The following is a 19,125-nucleotide window of genomic DNA, read 5'->3' on the forward strand; positions in this document are numbered from 1 at the left end:
GACAGTAAAAGCAAGCCTGTTGAGCAGAACTGAATTACTGTATGCAAGGTATGTTTCGGTTCCCAAAATAAAGAGATGAGGAAAATATAGTCTCTGTCCTCCAGGAAAGAGTTCAAATCTCTGGATATATTTCTGTGACAAATCTCTTTCCCTATTCCACCTTCCTAACCAACAGCCAATCAAGCAGCTAATATTTAGTAAGTGCTTACTATGTGCAAGACATCATGCCACACTAGACACCAGAGGGGTTACAAAGGTTACAATCTAATTAAGGAGATTAAATGCTGACACAGGAAGACATTAGGAAATAACACAGTATGCTTGGTTCCTGATGAGTGCTCAGAAAAGGCTTCCCAGAGCAGGGAGGCATGGCGCTGAGTCTTTGTTTTTTAAGACAGTCTCATTCTGTCGCCCAGGCTGGGGTGCAGTGGCATGATCATGGCTCACTGCAGCCTTGACTTTCTAGGCTCAAGCAATCCTTCCACCTGAGCCATGCAAGTAGCTGAAACTACAGGTGTGCACTACCACACCATTCTTTTAATTTATAGTAGAGACAGCCAGGAGCAGTGGCTCACACCTGTAATCCTAGCAGTTAGGGAGGCCGAGGCAGGTGGATCACCTGAGGTCAGGAGTTCGAGACCAGCCTGGCCAACATGGCAAAACCCCATCTCCACTAAAAATACAAAATTAGCTGGGTGTGGTGGTGCATGCCTGTGATCCCAGCTACTCGGGAGGCTGAGGCAGGAGAACTGTTTGAACCTGGGAGGCAGAGGTTGCAGTCAGCCAAGATTGCGCCATTGCATTCCAGCGTGGGCAACAGAAGCAGAAACTCTGTCTCAAAAAAATAAATAAATAAATAAGGTGGAGCGAGGTGGCTCACGCCTGTAATCCCAACACTTTGGGAGGTTGAGGCGGGCAGATCACGAGGTCAGGAGTTCAAGACCAGCCTGGCCAACATGGTGAAACCCCGTCTCTACTAAAAATACAAACATTAGCCGGGGATGGTGGCACGCGCCTGTAGTCCCAGGTACTCAGGAGGCTGAGGCAGGAGAATCACTTGAACCTGGGAGGCAGAGGTTGCAGTGAGCCAAAATCGTGCCACTGCACTCCAGCCTGGGCGTCAGAGTGAAACTCCATCTCAAATAACAAACAAACATAGTAGAGACAAGGTCTTGCTATGTTGCCTAGACTGGCCTCAAATTCCTGGGCTTAAGTGATCCTCCCACCTAGGCCTCCCAAAGTGCTGGGATTACAGGTGTGAGCTGCCACGCCCAGCCAGAAACTCAGTCTTAAAGGATGGCAGAGAGATGAATTAGATGTTTGAAGGACAGCAGGGAGACCAGTCTGACTAAAACAGTAGTTCACTTTAAGGAATAGAGGCAATAGGCTGAAAAGTTAAGTGAAAGTGAGATTTAAAAGAATGTTCATGCCTGAATAAAACATGGACTTTATTGTGAAGGTAACAGTGAGATGATGGAGGCTTTATGTAGAGAATTAAAGATGAAATAAGGAGGCTAATAAAAAGCAAGTTCGGCTGGGTGCAGTAGCTCACGCCTGTAATCCCAACGCTTTGGGAGGCCAGAGTGGGCAGATCACAAGGTCAGGAGTTCGAGACCAGACTGGCCAATATGGTGAAACCCCATCTCTACTAAAAATACAATAATTAGACAGGCGTGGCGGCAGGCACCTATAGTCCCAGCTACTCGGGAGGCTGAAGCAGGAGAGTCGCTTGAACCCAGGAGGCGGAGGTTGCAGTGAGCCAAGATTGTGCCACTGCACTCCAGACTGAGTGACAGAGCGAGACTCCATCTCAGAAAGAGAGAGAGAGAAAAAAAAAGCAAGTTCACGTTTGAGACATATTGTGTTTAGAATGGTAGGGAAATATCCAAATGGAAATGTGTAGCAAGTAAGTAGAGAAGCAGTAGGATAAGTCGAGAGAGATGGCAGGGATACAGATTTCATTGAGTGTCTATAAGAAATACAAGCTGTAAGATGAAAAAGGGCTTTGAGGCCAAGCACGGTGGCTCATGCCTGTAATCCCAACACTTTGGGAGGCCAGGGCAGGCAGATCACAAGGTCAGGAGTTCCAGACCAGCCTGGCCAACATAGTGAAACCCCATCTCTACTAAAAATACAAAAATTAGGACCAGGCGCAGTGGCTCATGCCTGTAATCCCAACACTTTGGGAGGCCAAGGCAGGTGGATCACAAGGTCAGGAGTTCGAGACCAGCCTGGCCAATATGGTGAAACCCTGTCTCTACCAAAAATACAAAAATTAGCTGGGCGTGGTGGCATGCACCTGTAGTCCCAGCTACTCGGTAGGCTGAGGTAGAACTGCTTGAACCCAGGAGGCGGAGGTTGCAGTGAGCTGAGATCACGCCACTGCACTCCAGCCTGGGCGACAGAGTGAAACTCGGTCTCAAAAAAAAAAAAAACCCTACAAAAATACAAAAATTAGCCAGGCATGTTGGCAAGTACCTGCAACCCCAGCTACTTGGGAGGCTGAGGCAGGAAAATTGCTTGAACCTGGGAGGTGGAGGTTGCAATGAGCCAAGACCGTGCCATTGCACTCCAGCCTGGGCAACAAGAAGGAAACTTCATCTCGAAAAAAAAAAAAAACAATAAACAAAAAAACAGGCTGGGTGTGGTGGCTCACACTTGTAATCCCATCACTTTGGGAGACCGAGGCAGGCAGATCACCTGAGGTCAGGAGTTCGAGACCAGCCTGAGCAACATAGTGAAACCTTGTCTCTACTAAAAATACAAAACAAACAAACAAAAAAACAAAAAAACATTAGCTAGGCATGGTGGTGGGCACCTGTAATCCCAGCTATTCAGGAGGCTAAGGCAGGAGAATCACTTGAACCCAGTAGGTAGAGGTTACAGTGAGCCTAGATAACACCACTGCATTCCAGCCTAGGTGACAGAGTGAGACTCCATCTCAAAAAATAATAATATTAATAATATAACAAAAATTTTAAAAATTAAGAAAATAAAAATTAAAAAAAACAGGCCAGGTGCAGTGGCTCACACCTGTAATCCCAGCACTTTGGGAAGCTCAGCGGGCAGATCACTTGAGGTCAGCAGTTCGAGACCAGGCTGGCCAACATGGTAAAACCCCGCCTCTACTAAAAATACAAAAATTAGCCCGGCATGGTGGCATGTACCTGTAGTCCCAGCTACTTGGGAGGCTGAGGCATGAGAATCGCTTCAACCCGGGAGGTGGAGGTTGCAATGAGCTGAGATCACACCACTGCACTCCAGCCTGGGCGATATAGTGAGACTCAGTCTCAAAAAAAAAAAAGAAAAATCAATCAATCAATCAAAACAAAATTTTATTTAAAGTGCCTTGAGTAAAGGCAAGAGCAAAAGGCCAATGACTATATCTGGGAGAAAGGTAATATTTGGAGAGCAAGAAGAGATGCTTGTGTCTCAGAAGGAGAGTCAAGAGAGCCTGGAGGCCTGGAGGGCAAGGCATATACCTCTGAGGAAGATAGTATCACATCCATTAAGTCTGGGACAAAAGAAAGAAGGGAAAGGAGGCAATGGGAAGTGGCAGGCAGACATATTAAGGCTTTGAGATTTTAGGAGTACAGATCCTAGTCAGACAGCCAGACCTGTCCTGGGTGGTCCACTGGCCCCACCACTCACTACCTAGGTGGCCGTTACCAAGTTAATCATTCTCTCTGACATTCCTTTTTTTCACTTGTAAAATGGAGACAATGGTATCTACCTTATATAGTGGTTGTAAGAATTGAAGATAATTAATAAAAAGTACCTAGGCTGCTGGGCACAGTGGCTCACACCTATAATCCCAGCACTTTGGGAGGCCGAGGCAGGCGGATCACCTGAGGTCAGGAGTTCGAGACCAACCTGACCAACATGGAGAAACCCTGTCTCTACTAAAAATACAAAATTAGCCAGATGTGGTGGCGCATGCCTGTAATCCCACCTACTCAGGAGGCTGAGGCAGGAGAATCGCTTGAACCCGGGAGGTGGAGGTTGCGGTGAGCCGAGATCACGCCATTGCACTCCAGCCTGGGCAACAAGAGCGAAACTCCGTCCCCCCGGCAAAAAAAAGTACTTAGGCCAGGTACAGTGTGGCTCATGCCTATAATCCCAGCACTTTGGGAGGCCAAGAGAAGAGGACTACTTGAGCCCAGGAGTTTGAGACCAGCCTGGACAACACAGTGAGACTCGGTCTCTACAAAAATTAAAATATTAGCCAGGCATGGTGGCATGCGCCTGTAGTCCCAGCTACTCGGGAGGCTGAGGTGGTAGCATCACTTGTGCCCAGGCAGCCATGATCATGCTCCAGCCTGGGTGACAAAGCAAGACCCTGTCTCGAAAAAAAAAAAAAAAGTAGTTAGCAGATTAGACAGGTATGTTTGTGAAACTCTGAGCAGAGTCCAACACCTGGCAAAATATCTTCAGTAAGCATTACTAGTAACTGTCATGATGTGTTTAAAGACAGTATTTAACTGAGTAGAGGTGGCAACACTGAAAGAGGGGAGTGGGAGAAGGAACAATGGGAGTAACTATGAGACAAAAGCTGGAAGAGCTAACATCGGTGACACTGAGAACACAAGTAGAGGGCCTCCCTTTGCAACACAGGACTCTATGTTATGTCTACATTGCTGTGAAAGCACCTGGTTTTTGTTTGTTTTAAAAATGAGATGGGGTTGGCCGGGCATGGTGGCTCACACCTGTAATCCCAGCACTTTGGGAGGCCAAGGTGGGCGGATCACCTGAGGTCAGGAGTTCGAGACCAGCCTAGCCAACCTGGTGAAACCCCATCTCTACTAAAAATACTAAAATTAGCCGGGCATGGTGGCAGGCACCTGTAATCCCGCTACTCAGGAGGCTGAGGCAAGAGAATTGCTTGAACCTGGGAGGCAGAGATTGCAATAGGCCAAGATTGCAACAGAGCAGAACTGGGCGACAGAGCAATACTCCATCTTAAAAAAAAAAAAAAACAGAGATGGGGTCTCACTATGTTTTCCAGGCTGGTCTCAAACTCCTGGACTCAACCAATCCTCCTGTCTCGGCCTCACAAAGTGCTGGAATTATAGGCATGAGCCACCATGCCCAGCCATAAGCACCTATTTTAAGTACTTGGGACACTTGAATGGACTTGGCCTGACATTCTGTTAACCTGCTGTGAAATTTGTATTTTGCCCTTAAGCTCTACCTTGGATTTCATCCCAATGTTAAGTCATAGCCTAATTCAGAATTTTACATTTATACACACACACACACACACACACAGAGAAAATTATTGCTAAATTAACACTCCATGATCAATAAGTAACATAGAGGATGACGACAAAGGTGCTGCAATATTTAGCCCATACACCATTTTGTATGATTACAAAGTACTAAAGAAAGTGACTGTCATAGCATGTGACATTTGGGGGATTTCAAATTTTTTACAGAATATACACTTAAGCTGGCCCAGAGTTCAGGTGTTAATGATAGCACTCTCCACTCAACACCCACCCCCATCAAGAAGCAACAAGACAGTACAGTTAAGAACACAGGCTTTGGAGCCGTGTTCTTTGTTACCAAAAAAAAAAAAACAGTCTTACTTTGTCGCCCAGGATGGAGTGCAGTGGCACATTCTTGGCTCACCACAACGTCTGCTGCCTGTGTCAAGCCATTCTCCTGCCTCAGCCTCCCGCGTAGCTGGGATTACAGGCACCCCCCATTGCACCCAACTAATTTTTGTATTTCTAGTAGAGACGGCGGTCTCATCATGTTGGCCACCCTGGTCTCGAACTCCTGACCTCAAGTGATCCACCTGCCTCAGCATCCCAAAGTGCTGGCATTACAGGCATGAGCCACCACATTCGGCTGGAGCCATGTTCTAATCCCAGCTCTACTTCTCACTAGCTATGCGGTTTTAGGTAAGATATTAATACTTAAGCGCTATGAATCTCAGTGTCACCATCTATACAAATAGGACTGAGAACACCTATCTTTCACAGTTTTGGTGAGAATTAAAAGCATTCAAATATATGACATGTTCAGGACTGTGCTTAAGACAGCCAGTGCTCAACATGTGTCACTGCTCTTTCTTAGGCTCTGATTCAAAGCATATCACTTGGTTTCTTCATGCCTCAACATCTCCAACCTGCAAAACTGACAAGATGTAATAATGCATGCAAGTGCTGTGAGGATGAGTACAGTTATGTGGGAAATTTAAAAAACAACATACACACACATAGACACATAAATTTTCTGACCCTCTACATGAGTGCCTGCTGGAGTGTAGTGAGGTTATGGCCTGTGCTGGACTACCTATTAATACTCTCAAAAGTGTGTGGCAGCCGCGCGCAGTGGCTTACAACTGTAACTCCCAGCACTTTGGGAGACCAAGGCAGGAGGATTGCTTAAGGCCAAGAGTTTGAGACCAGTCTGGGCAACATAGCAAGATCCGGTCTCTACAAAAAGTTTTAAAAATTAGCCAGGTGTGGTGGCACACACCTGTAGTCCTAGCTACTTAGGAGGCTGAGACAGAAGGATCACAAGTCCAGCAGTTGAAGGCTGCAGTGAGCTATGATTGTGCCATTGCATTCCAGCCCGGGAGGGAGACCCTGTCTCAAAAAAAAAAAAGGCCAGGCGGAGTGGCTCAGGCCTGTAATCTCAGCATTTTGGGAGGCCAAGGCGGGTGGATCACTTGAGGTTAGGAGTTCGAGACCAGCCTGGCCAACGTGGTGAAACCCTGTCTACCAAAAATATACAAAATTAGCTGGGTGTGGTGGCACACGCCTATAATCCCAGCTACTCAGCAGGCTGAGGCAGGAGAATTGCTTGAACCCGGGCAGAGGTTAAAGTGAACCGAGATCATACCACTGCACTCCAGCCTGGGCAAGAGACTCCTTCTCAAAAAAAAAAAAGTGTGTGGCCTGTGAGAATGTACGTATTCGATATGGAGGATGGCAAAAGCCAGAGAAAGGAAATGAATGAAGAGGCAAGAGACATAAAGAATGACTTGGTGGGTCTGAGGAGGCCAGTGGCCTTGAAGCCCAGACTACAGTGGGAGGGAGTAGAGCTGATCCAGGAGAGGGGTCCTGTCCCTCCAGTCAGCAGGAAAGTCAGGAGGAAGGAAACTGCAGGCCCATTTGAGGATTTGCAGAGGAGGGACAAGGGAGCTGGGGAATTTGAAGATAGCTATTCCCACCCCAACGACATTTAGACTTTTTTGTGAGTGTGTGGGTCCTCTCACTGGTGACTCTGCCATGACTGTAGTTCATTTGCCCTATACCCCAGCAGGAGGGTCCTTGTCCATCTAGGTGTCTTCCAAATTATCAAGTATGGTTTAAAACAGGACCTTATTATTTCAAGGTGCCAACCAGCCATCATTCTAGGTAAAGAGCCTGTCATATTTAGTAACTTCTGTGGTGAAATTTCTTTTTCAAGGCAGCACACTCATACTAGTCAAGGTGAGTTCTGTTTCTTTCTTTCTTAATGTCAGGGGAGGCATTTGTTCACAGAAGAGACTATTTTCTTTTTATATTTTGTCCTGTTTAAAATAAGTGCTTGGGGCCAGGTGCGGTGGCTCACGCCTGCAATCCCAGCACTTTGGGAGGCCAAGGCGGACGGGTCACCTGAGCTCAGGAGTTCGAGACCAGCCTGACCAACATGGAGAAACCCTGTCTATACTAAAAGTACAAAATTAGCCGGGTGTGGTGGCGCACGCCTGTAATCCCAGCTACTCGGGAGGCTGAGGCAGGAGAATCGCTTGAACCTGGGAGGCAGAGGTTGCAGTGAGGCGAGATCACACCATTGCACTCCAGCCTGGGCAACAAGAGTGAAATTCTGTCTCAAAAATAAAAATAGAAAATAAAAAATAAATGCTTGGGGGCCAGGCTCGGTGGCTCTCGCTTGTAATCCCAGCACTTTGGGAGGCCGAGGCAGCCGGATCACGAGGTCAGGAGTTCGAGACCAGCCTGACCAACAGAGTGAAACCCAGTCTCTACTAAAAATACAAAAATTAGCTGGGCGTGGTGGCAGGCGCCTGTAATCCTAGCTACTCCAGAGGCTGAGGCAGGAGAATCACTTGAACCCAGGAGGCGGAGGTTGCAGTGAGCCGAGATCGCACCACTGCACTCCAGCCTGGGTGACAAAGCTAGACTCCGTCTCAAACAAATAAAAAATAAAAAAAATAAATGCTTGGGAGTTTTTTCCTCAGCAAAAGAAAAAAAACCGTGTGAGCAGTCGTGCTCGACTGTTCTATACCTGCCTCAGGAATTGATCAGGAAGAGCCCTGGAGTCCAGAGTAGCCCAAATAGGAAGGCAGGCTAACTCTCCTGTGCTCAGAGAGGTTCAAATCAAAGAGACTATGTGGTAGGTCTCACCTGCGCAGGGCCAAGGATCCCTTTCGGAGCAAAATGTTCACCCACCGACAAGGGTCCTGCTTGCACTCTCTGCTCACCCTTCCTTCAGCTGGACCGGCCCCAGACACTATTCCTTGCTAAACCAAACAAGCAAATGGGTTGACTGCTGTGTCGTGTCCCGACTGCAGCCCACAGGCAGTCAGGTCCTTGTCTCCCCAACAAGACTCCACTAGCCCTTCCATTCCCTTCTTCTTTAGTCAAGTTCTGCCCACTGTGTCTGTAGGAAGGGTTAACAAAGAGGAGACACTAGGAAAGGCTACCACTAAACTTGGCCGGTCTGCAGGGCCCGGTAAGGACGCAAAGTAAGGGAGTGGGAGGAGTTAGGGCGCAGGCCCACGCTGGGCTGTACACGACCTTGCGCAGTCACCGTCGGGTCCCGTCCCCAGCCCCGCCTGCCTCCTCCATTCCCCGCCCCGCGGACAGTTTGGCATAGTAGGGAGTTTTCTGTAAAGCAAGGGTTAAATCAGGTTTTCCGGGCTATTTATCCACCTTACCTTCCTTCGTAACCAATAAATCCTCTTACAAACCTGAAGCGGCAAACTAAAAGGCCAGCGGATGGCCTGGTTTGCTGCGGCGGGGAAACAGTCACTTCCTGGTGCGCAAGGCGCCTCTACTCCCGCCGCACGCGCAGCCAACCCTTGGCAAGCGCGGCGGGACGCGGGGCTCCTCCCAGCGTCGGCGAGGTAGCAGACTCCGGCACCTCGACTCCTCTCGGGGAGTACCCCTCCCTACTTTGCTGGGAGAACCTTCTATGGAGACCTTCCTTAAAAGCACTCATAGCCCTAACACCTGCCGCCTTCCTTCTCTAAGTTCTCCTCTCCGCCCCTCCCCGGGGCCCCGCCCACCACCTGCTCTTTCCTCACCGTCCCATTGGTGGATCTACATAAGAGACTCACGAAGACGTTCACACTGCAGTGTTAACTGCGTTAGCCATCCCAGGGGTGCTTGCAGTTTAAGTCTTCCAACTCAAGGAATAGTTTTCTCATGATAGAATTGCAGACATCAGATCCCTAACGGGTTGGAAGATTGGGAGATGAGAAACAGGGTGGTTCTGTGAAATGGCATCCTTTGGTAAAAGCCAGATCTATTCTGGGCCGTGGGGTTTCTCAAGCATTCATTCTCTTTTTACACTGCATCAGAAAAATACTTTATAGTTTCTTCACTGGATCCCACTCAAGACTATTAAATCCTAAACCCTCAGAAATAATCTTTTTCTTCAACTACAGAACTCAAAAAGAGGACAGATGTCTCTTTTTGGTTGATTCACTACCTCCTGGACTACATTCAGTAATACCTCTAATTTTTAGAGGAGTCATTAGCCCAGCCACATGAGTAAGAAAACTTGAAGTATACACACATCTGTGTGCTGTAAAATAGTGTTGCTTTAATAGAGTAAAATTTACAGCAAAGTGAACCTACCGAGGTGGGTGCAGTGGTTCACGCCTGTAATCCCAGCAGTTTGGGAGGCCGAGGCGGAAGGATCACCTGAGGTCAGGGGTTCGAGACCAGCCTGACCAACATGGTGAAACCCCATCTCTACTAAAAATACAAAAATTAGCTAGGCGTGGTGGCGCACTCCTGTAATCCCAGCTGCTCAGGAGGCTGAGGCAGGAGAGTCACTCGAACCCAGGTGGTGGAGGTTGCAGTGAGCCGAGATCATGCCATTGCACTCCAGCCTGGGCAAAAAGAGTGAAACTCCGTTTCAAAAAAAAAAAAATAGTGAACGTACATTTAATGATATTTAATTTTTATGCTTAATAGTAATTGTGCTCAAGTGGAAAACACTTTGTAGTCAACATTTCATGTATTAATATTTATTCAAAGCATAACATGCCTATTATGTGCAAGGCAATGTGTTAGCCTTAGTGAGTACAGTAGTAAATTAAACAAGGCCCAATACTTCAAATAGCAGCAAACATTGAGTCAGTCAGAATAGGATTCAAAGCCCAGATCTGCCACTTATTTTCTATTTTTCTGTTTTTTGAGACGGAGTTTTGCTCTTGTTGCCCAGGCTAGAGTGCAATGGCGTGGTCTCGGCTCACTGCAACTTCTGCCTCCCAGGTTCAAACGATTCTCCTGCCTCAGCCTCCCGAGTAGCTGGGATTACAGGAGTGCACCACCACGCCCAGCTAATTTTTGTATTTTTAGTAGAGATGGAGTTTCACCACGTCGGTCAGGCTGGTCTCGATCTCCTGACCTCAGGTGATCTGCCTGCCTCGGCCTCTCAAAGTGCTGGGATTACAGGCATAAGCCACCACCCCCAGCAGATCTGCCACTGATAAGCTGTGTCCACTGAGCAAGTTATTTAATTACTCAGTGCCTCAGTTTCATCATCTGAAAAAAAATGTCCACAATAATTGTACCTACCTCATACGGTTGTGACAACGATTAAATGAGTTAATACACACAAAGTGCTTAGAATACAGTAAGTACACAAAGTTAGCTATTATCATTCAAAATAAGTTGATATACTGTGTGTTCATACATTCTGAAGAAAATAAAAATATTTTACCCCAAAATAAATGTATTTGCCATATGTTTGAAATGGCTGCCTCAGGACCAGAGGACTGAGATGGGGGAAATTTGCATCTGTAGAGAACCTCCTTGAATACAGCCAAGCTTCCCATTTCTATGCCTTACCTGGATCCAGGAGAGATTGAGAGTCTGATATCTTTAAAAGTTTGAAAAGAAACATTTACCACCTATTCTTTCGGAAGAAGGCTTCCTCTACATGACAAGGCCACCTTCACAAACCAAGTCTCTTCCTTTCTTCCATAACCTATCTTGCCAATAAAACCTGCTTTTGTATATACTCTGAGTTCATCCACATTCTTTCTGTAATTTCTTACTTTTTTTTTTTGAGATGGAGTCTCGCTCTGTCACCCAGGCTGGAGTGCAGTGGCACGATCTCGGCTCACTGTTGCAAGCTCCACCTCCCGGGTTCATGCCATTCTCCTGCCTCAGCCTCCCAAGTAGCTGGGACTACAGGCGCCCGCCACCACGCCTGGCTAATTTTTTGTATTTTTAGTAGTGACGGGGTTTCACCGTGTTAGCCAGGATGGTCTTGATCTCCCAACCTCGTGATCCACCCGCCTCGGCTTCCAAAAGTCCTGGGATTACAGGCGTGAGCCACCACGCCTGGCTTTTTTTTTTTTTTTTTTTTGAGATGGAGTCTTGCTCTGTTGCCAGGCTGGAGTGCAATGGCGCGATCTCGGCTCACTGCAACCTCTGCCTCCCGGGTTCGAGCGATTCTCCTGCCTCAGCCTCCCTAGTAGCTGGACTACAGGCTTGCGCCACCACGCCCAGCTAATTTTTGTATTTTTAGTAGAGACGGGGTTTCAACATGTTGGCCAGGATGGTCTCGATCTCTTGACCTCGTGATCTGCCCGCCTCGGCCTCCCAAAGTGCTGGGATTACAGGCATGAGCCACCGCCTGGTCTCTTTCTGTAATTTCAAGATGATATATAAGCTTCTGTTAATTATTGGGAGGTTGGGTCTCCATGATGAAGGCTCCCATGTGTACATGTTAAATAAATTTGTATGCCTTTTCTCCTATGAATCAGCCTCATATCAGTGATATTTTAGTGAACCTTCAGGGGCCAATGACTTTGGCCCCCACAACACACACACACACACACACACACACACACACACACGTGTATGTTTCTTGTTTTTTAAAGAGAGATTTCACTTCCATCCTAAACCCTTGAGGAGGTAAATGTTTGACTCAAATTGCAACTATCCTAACTGCTCTCATGGCTCATAAGCAAAATTTGAACTCAAACCACTGCTTCAGCTTTCTAGGCCCATGCAGGGCTATCAAGTGAGACCAGGCCAGATAATTTACCTTTGGCTCTATTTTCCCTTTCTCATCTTTTAATCCCCTCTTATATGGCTAGACAGCTCTACACCTTTTATCACCTCCTCTTCCCCTTTCTTCCCCTTCCCAAGCCCTTCTGCTCCTTTATCACTTCTCGTTTTGGCCTTCTGTGTTGTGCCTAGCACAGAATCAGGTGTCCCATACGAGCTCAATAAATATTAATATTTGATTAATTAAACTGAATTCCATCTTGTCTGCTGAAAGAGAGAAGGCATTTCCTCCCTCACCCCCACCTATTTTGAGCATCCAGGCAAATTCATTTAAAGCAGGCCTGTCACTCAAGGAGGCAAAACCCTGAGGGGTAGAGAGAGAAAAGAGATTAAAGCAGCTATAATGTAATTATTTAGCCATTAACCCCTTTATATTTATTTAATCTGGTAAAGCATGTTCTACTATAAAAGCGAAATCATTACATTTGTAAGAGGGGAAAGAAATACCCCGTATTATAGGAAAGGTTAGACCCTTCAACCAGAAAGTCAGTAAGTGGATATGTCATAGATGATAAGGAATATTGTTAACTCAAATAAGAGCTGGAACCAAGATAACCTTTTACTTAATTTTGTTATTAGCAAACCAAATCACAACAAAGTAAAATCCCTAGGAATTTGTCAAACATTCTCATTTTGGTGCAAGGAAAAGATAGCTGAGAGGCTACAGCATTCACTCTCAGAAATAACATATATTAAAATTGACCAAGCAGGAGCATCGCCATCTTGGACAAGCACCACAATTCTAAAGTTCCCCTTGATCAAAAACCACCTAAGGCCGGGTAAGGAGGCTCACGCCTGTAATCCCAGCACTTTGGGAGGCTGAGGTGGGCAGTATCACCTGAGGTCAGGAGTTCAAGACCAGCCTGGCCAACATGGTGAAACCCCGTCTCTACTAAAAATACAAAAAGTAGCTGGGCATGGTGGTGCATGCCTGTAATCCCCGCTATTCAGGAGGCTGAAACAGGAGAATTGCTTTTTTTTTCTTCTTTTTTTCTTTTCTTTTCCATTTTTTTTTTTTTTTGAGATGGAGTTTCACTCTTGTTGCCCAGGCTGGAGTGCAATGGTGCAAATTCAGCTCACTGCAACCTCCGCCTCCTGGGTTCAAGCAATTCTCCTGCTTCATCCTCCCAAGTAGCTGGGATTACAGGGACCTGCCACCACGCCTGGCTAATTTTTTGTATTTTTAGTAGAGACAGGGTTTTGCCATGTTGGCCAGGCTGGTCTTGAACTTCTGACCTCAGGCGATCCACTCACCTCGGCCTCCCAAAGTGCTAGGATCACAGGCATGATCCACCGCACCTGGCGAAGAATTGCTTGAACCCAGGAGGCAGAGGTTGCAGTAGGCTGAGATCGCGTCATTGCACTCCTGCCTGGGCAACAATAATGAAAGTCCCTCTCAAAACAAAAACAAAAACAAACAAACAAACAAAAAAACACCTAAATCCAAAGGGCATCAGCCTAATGGCTAAGGTCAGCATGACCGTAAACCGTAAATGACATCTCCAACCAGAAACATTCCAACCATAAGATAAACCCCTCCCCAACCAGAGACATGCCAGCCCCAAGTAACCTCCCCTCCAACCAGAGACATTCCAACCCTGCAATAAACTTCTCCCCGCCACAGTAACATTCCAAGCCTGTAATAAGCTCCCTCACCCTAAAACCAATAAATACTCTTAGTCTGTAAGAGAGAGCACTCCTGACCAAAATCGGCCAGAAGACCCTCTCCAGTTGATTATCCAAAATAAACCTGTCTTTGTCTGTTGAGCCACTTTTCATGTTTCTTTCCTCTTTCTTTAACTCTTACAAAAATTAGTTGGCATTTAGGGCTGGTTTGGTTCCATTAAACAAGTTCTTTGGTGCACCTAGGACCGTGCTATATGCTATGAGGGATAGATTCACAGACCACACCCTCAAAGATTGTGTGACCTGATAGGAAGATAATACTCAGTGTGAGAATACACAACAATTGGGGCTTTGGTAAGTCTCAGAAAACGGCCATCATCTTGGTACCAAAGGAAGGAAAAGAATGTGATAATTGAGTTGAATGCATAGGATATGAATAATCTGAGAGGAACTGGGGCTGCAGCATGAAAAGAGGAAATGAGTAATAATTGTACAAGGCCCATGAGGAGGCAGACCTGGCTAGATAAGAGTTTGGTGCTTAAGCCATTGGCCACTGGCTGATCAGATAGACAGGTCAGGGAAAATAACAAAGGGTCTGGAGGGCTGGGATGAGGAGTTTGAGCTAGTTCCTGTATCAATAGGAAGCTAATGAAGAGTTTTTGGGTTTTTTTTTCATAAGATGTTTCTGCAAGATAATAGATGGATTTTAGGATGTAGTGATGCAATCACCTGACCAGTTCTTCCTGCTCACTGCACAGACAAAATCAATTCACTGAGACCACAGCATTGCAGTAAAGAAAGAGTTTAGGCCGGGCACGGCGGCTCATGCCTGTAATCCCAGCACTTTGGGAGGCCGAGGTGGGCGGATCACCTGAGGTCAGGAGTTCAAGACCAGACTGGCTAACATGGGGAAACCCTATCTCTACTAAAAATACAAAAATTAGCTGGGTATAGTGGTGGGTGCCTGTAATCCCAGCTGCTTGGGAGGCTGAGGCAGGAGAATCACTTGAATCCAGGAGGCTGAGGTTGCAGTGAGCCAAGATCACGCCACTGCACTCCAGCCTGGGTGACAGAGCAAAACTCCATCTCAAAAAAAAAAAAGAGTTTAATTGATGAGAGCTTGGCCACAACATGTAAGAGATGGAGTTATTACTCACATCAATCTCCCTGAAAATTTGGAGGCTAGAATTTTTCAAAGATAGTTTGGTAGGCAGTTATAGTTATATGCATACACATCTCTACACCTTTCATCACCTCCTCTTCCCCTTTGGTTGGGGATGCAATCATAGGGGTATGGAAAATGGCCCTCTTGGACTGAGTCTGCTCCTGGGTCGGGACCACAGTAGGTGTGGGGTGGGACAATTCAGTAAGTGTGGGATGGGACTCAGAATCCATATGTGTTACAAACATCCAAGCTGATTATGTTGCAGATGTCCCTGACCATATTTTGAGAAACTTTTGCAGTATGCAGTATAGCTTGCCTTAGCACAGAAACTTATGACCTCCCATCTGAATGTATGCAACAGTCTCCCTCAGCTTCCAGGTCACTGAAACTGCCTTTGCAAAATGATGACATTAAGAGAAATCTGACATGGTTGACTCCATCTTGCCTTCAACTTTCAAGCTGTCCTTGGCCATTCATGGGCATGGGCCACGCTAACTTTGAGAGAAAATTAGTTTATAGTTTAAATGATAACAGCCTTTCCCAAAAACTAAACCACCCTTGTAAAACTAATGAAAGGCCACCAACCAGGTTAGGAGGATGAGAGGGGCCTGCATTATACTAAGATGTAGGCATAGTTAAATGATTGCCAGCCGTTATTCCAGAGGTCACAAAATATGCAACTATTCCAATTACTCCTGCAGATAACATGACTATTGTAGAACCTCAGATTGGCCTTTTGAGATGTCTCCAGGTCTTTTGGATGTCTGACACCCATGGCTCCACCTGTACCCACCAACCACTCCTGTGGTCCCACCCAGAAGTGACTCAGTGCAAGAGGAGAGCTTCCAATCCCTATGATTTCATTTTCAACCCAAGCAATCAGCACCCATTGCCTAGCCACCCCCACTCCTTCCCCCAAACTACCTTTGAAAAACCCCTAACCTTTGATACTTTGATACTTTGAGGAGATGGTTTGGCCGGCCTTGTGTCAATTAAACTCTTTCTCTACTGCAATGCCATGGTCTGTCTTGTTTGTGCAGTGGGCAGGAAGAACCCATAGGGCAGTTATAGGGTTCAGGAATATCTAGGGTTGTAACAAGCATACCAGGTGATGCCCATTAAAATCTGAGCTCCGACTACCACACACCAACTGAAATCTCAGATGAATTAGTTGGAGATCAAAAAAATCAAACCATAGGCCAGGTGCAGTGGCTCACGCCTGTAATCCCAGCACCTTGGGAGGCCGAGGCAGGCAGATCACCTGAGGTCAGGAGTTCAAGACCAGCCTGGCCAACATGGTGAAACCCTGTCTCTAATAAAAAAAGAAAAAAAACAAAAATTAGCCGGGCATGGTGGCAGGTGCCTGTAATCCCAGCTACTCAGGAGGTTGAGGCACGAGAATCGCTTAAACGTAGGAGGCAGAGGTTGCAGTGAGCCGAGATGGCACCACTGCACTCCAGCCTGGGCAACAATCAAATCAAACCATAAAAGCCCTAGAATAAGATGTAGATGATTATGCATCTAAAATTTGGATGGGAGAAGACATCATAAACTTAAAAGCAGCAGAAAAAAAAAACACTAAGTAGGTAGATTTTACTACTTAACCTTAAGAACTTGACATGACAAAAACATAATTAACAAAATGAAATCATAAAAAACAAGCAGAAAAATATATACAAGTATAGCAAAGAGTCATTATCTTTCTTGATAAAAAGCTTACATAAACTTACAAGAAGAACACGATGTCCTCAATAAAGACTTTGACAAAGGCATGGAGAGAGAATTTCCAGGAAAAGAAATCTGATTGCTCAGTAAGGTGTTTTGTTCTAACTCACTAGTAATCACAGAACATGCAAAGTATACAAACTAGATAATACTCTTTTACCTGTGAAGTTAATTAAGATTTAAAAAGAACTATGCCAGGCACAGTGGCTCACGCCTATAATCCCAGCATTTTGGGAGGCCGAGGCAAGAGGATCACTTGAGCCCAGGAGTTTGAGACCAGCTCGGGCAATATCAAGAGACCACGACTCTACAAAATATTAAAAAATTAGCCAGGCATGGTGGCGCATGCATGTGGTCCCAGCTAGCAGGAGGCTGAGGTGGGAGGATTGCTTGGGCCCAGGAGGTCAAGGCTACAGTGAGCCGTGACAGTGCTGTGCTAGTGCACTCCCTGGGTGACAGACAGCGAGACTCTGTCACAAAAAAAAAAAAAAGGAACACATATTTCTCAAAGTAGACCATGAGCAGTGAGGCAGAAACCTTCATACACTGCCTGTGGGATTGTAAATTGATGCTTCCTAGAAAGCAAATAGAATCACGAGTCTTAAAAAATTTCATAGCATTTGCCCCAGAAATTCTCCCTCTAGGAATCTATTCTATGAAAATAGAGATATGGGCCAGGTGCAGTGGCTCACTCCTGTAATCTCAATACTTTGGGAGGCTGAAGTGGGCGGATCACTCAAGGTCAGTAGTTCCACACGAGCCTGGCCAATATGGCGAAACCTCTTCTCTACTAAAAATTAAAAAAAAAAAATTAGCCGGGGGCGACAGCACACACCTGTAATCCTAGCTACTCAGGAAGCTGAGGTGGGAGAATTGCTTGAACCCCGGAGGTGGAGGTTGCAATGAGCCGAGATCACACCACTGCACTCCAGCCTGGGTGACAGAGTGACTCCGTCTCAATAAAAAATAATAATAATAAAAGGCCCAGGCACAGTGGCTCACGCCTGTAATCCTAGCACTTTGGGAGGCCAAGGCGGGTGGATCACCTGAGGTTGGGAGTTCAAGACCAGGCTGACCAACATGGTGAAACCCCGTCTCTACTAAAAATACAAAATTAGCCGGGCGTGGTGGTGCATGCCTGTAATCCCAGCTACTCGGGAGGCTGAGACAGGAGAATCTCTTGAATCCAGGAGGCAGAGGTTTCGGTGAGCTGAGATAGCGCTGTTGCACTCCAGCCTGGGCAACAAGAGTGAAACTCCATCTCAAAATAATAATAATAAGAAGAAGAAGAAGAAGAAGAAGAAGATATTGGTTTACAAGTCAAATAAATGCCAGCGATAAATATAGTTTCTAGTGACAGGAAGTCTTATCTATTATTTAGGGTCATACCTACCAGCTATTAATATACCCTTGAAACCAAACTAGTAATCAGATGGTCATCTGTAACTTGAACAAATGGAGCTGAATGGGTTTTTTTGTTTGTTTGTTTGTTTGTTAGGTTTCGCTCTTGTTGCCTAGGCTGTAGTGCAATGGTGCAATCTCAGCTCACTGCAACCTCCACCTCCCGGGTTCAAGCAAGTCTCCTGCCTCAGCCTCCCAAGTAGCTGGGATTACAGGCATGTGCCACCATGCCTGGCTAATTTTTGTATTTTTAGTAGAGATGGGGTTTCGCCATGTTGGCCAGGCTGGTCTCAAACTCCTGACCTCATGTGATCCGCCCATCTCAGCCTCCCAAAGTGCTGGGATTACAGGCGTGAGCCACGGTGCCTGGCCGGCTGAATGGTTTTAAGGGAGGTCTTTGACTGGGTTATTTGTGTACCAGACTGGGTTATTTGTGTCCTGTCATTTGAATAGTAGTGCATAAACACTGACTCTCCAATGTTCTTTTTTTCACCATCTGTAACTAGTTATCAGAATCTGTCATTACAATATTACCTGCCTCCTGTTCTCATTACATGTCACAGTTTCCAAGGTAACAGCTGTCTTACATGAATTACATTCTAGGTTGGTAGCTCCCAGGTGAGATATTGGGAAGCATCTTAATCTTATTTGCATATATCTACAAATTATATTTACCAGAAGTCGCTTCTGGGAAGAGTCACAGCTGGCTAGTTTCATCCACTGTGAGCCTTTTTTTTTTTTTTAATTTTTTCAATTGAAGAGTTTATCATTTCCCAAATTATGTGTCTGATTTTCCTCTAAACTGTGTCTCTTAAGTTTGGAGACACATATTACTTTGGGGGCCCTTCAGTTCACTGATAAACATCTAGGGTTTCTGCCGATAGTACTTAGGAGAATGGCACTGAAACTAACAAAAATAGGGAAATCAGAGAGGGAGTC

The 19,125-nt window shown here is 46.0% G+C and overlaps 1 protein-coding gene across 7 annotated transcripts in view; it reads right to left on the reverse strand.

The window, feature by feature from the left end:
• TRMT2B (tRNA methyltransferase 2 homolog B) overlaps positions 1-9,242 on the reverse strand; it is a 44,145-nt gene extending 34,903 nt beyond the window's left edge. For 4 of the 7 annotated variants that reach the window (XM_063703164.1, XM_063703163.1, XM_019019765.4 and 1 more), the window contains exon 1: positions 8,894-9,225. The gene's annotated coding sequence lies outside the window, so the exon portion shown is untranslated. Of the gene's footprint in view, positions 1-8,360; positions 8,874-8,893 lie in introns of those variants that run through there. The other 3 variants (XM_063703161.1, XM_019019766.4, XM_055376570.2) reach the window with 3 other exon arrangements.
• Positions 9,243-19,125: the final 9,883 nt, after the last annotated feature.

The sequence above is a fragment of the Gorilla gorilla genome, chromosome X (assembly GCF_029281585.2).
Source record: "Gorilla gorilla gorilla isolate KB3781 chromosome X, NHGRI_mGorGor1-v2.1_pri, whole genome shotgun sequence".
NCBI lineage: Eukaryota > Metazoa > Chordata > Mammalia > Primates > Hominidae > Gorilla > Gorilla gorilla.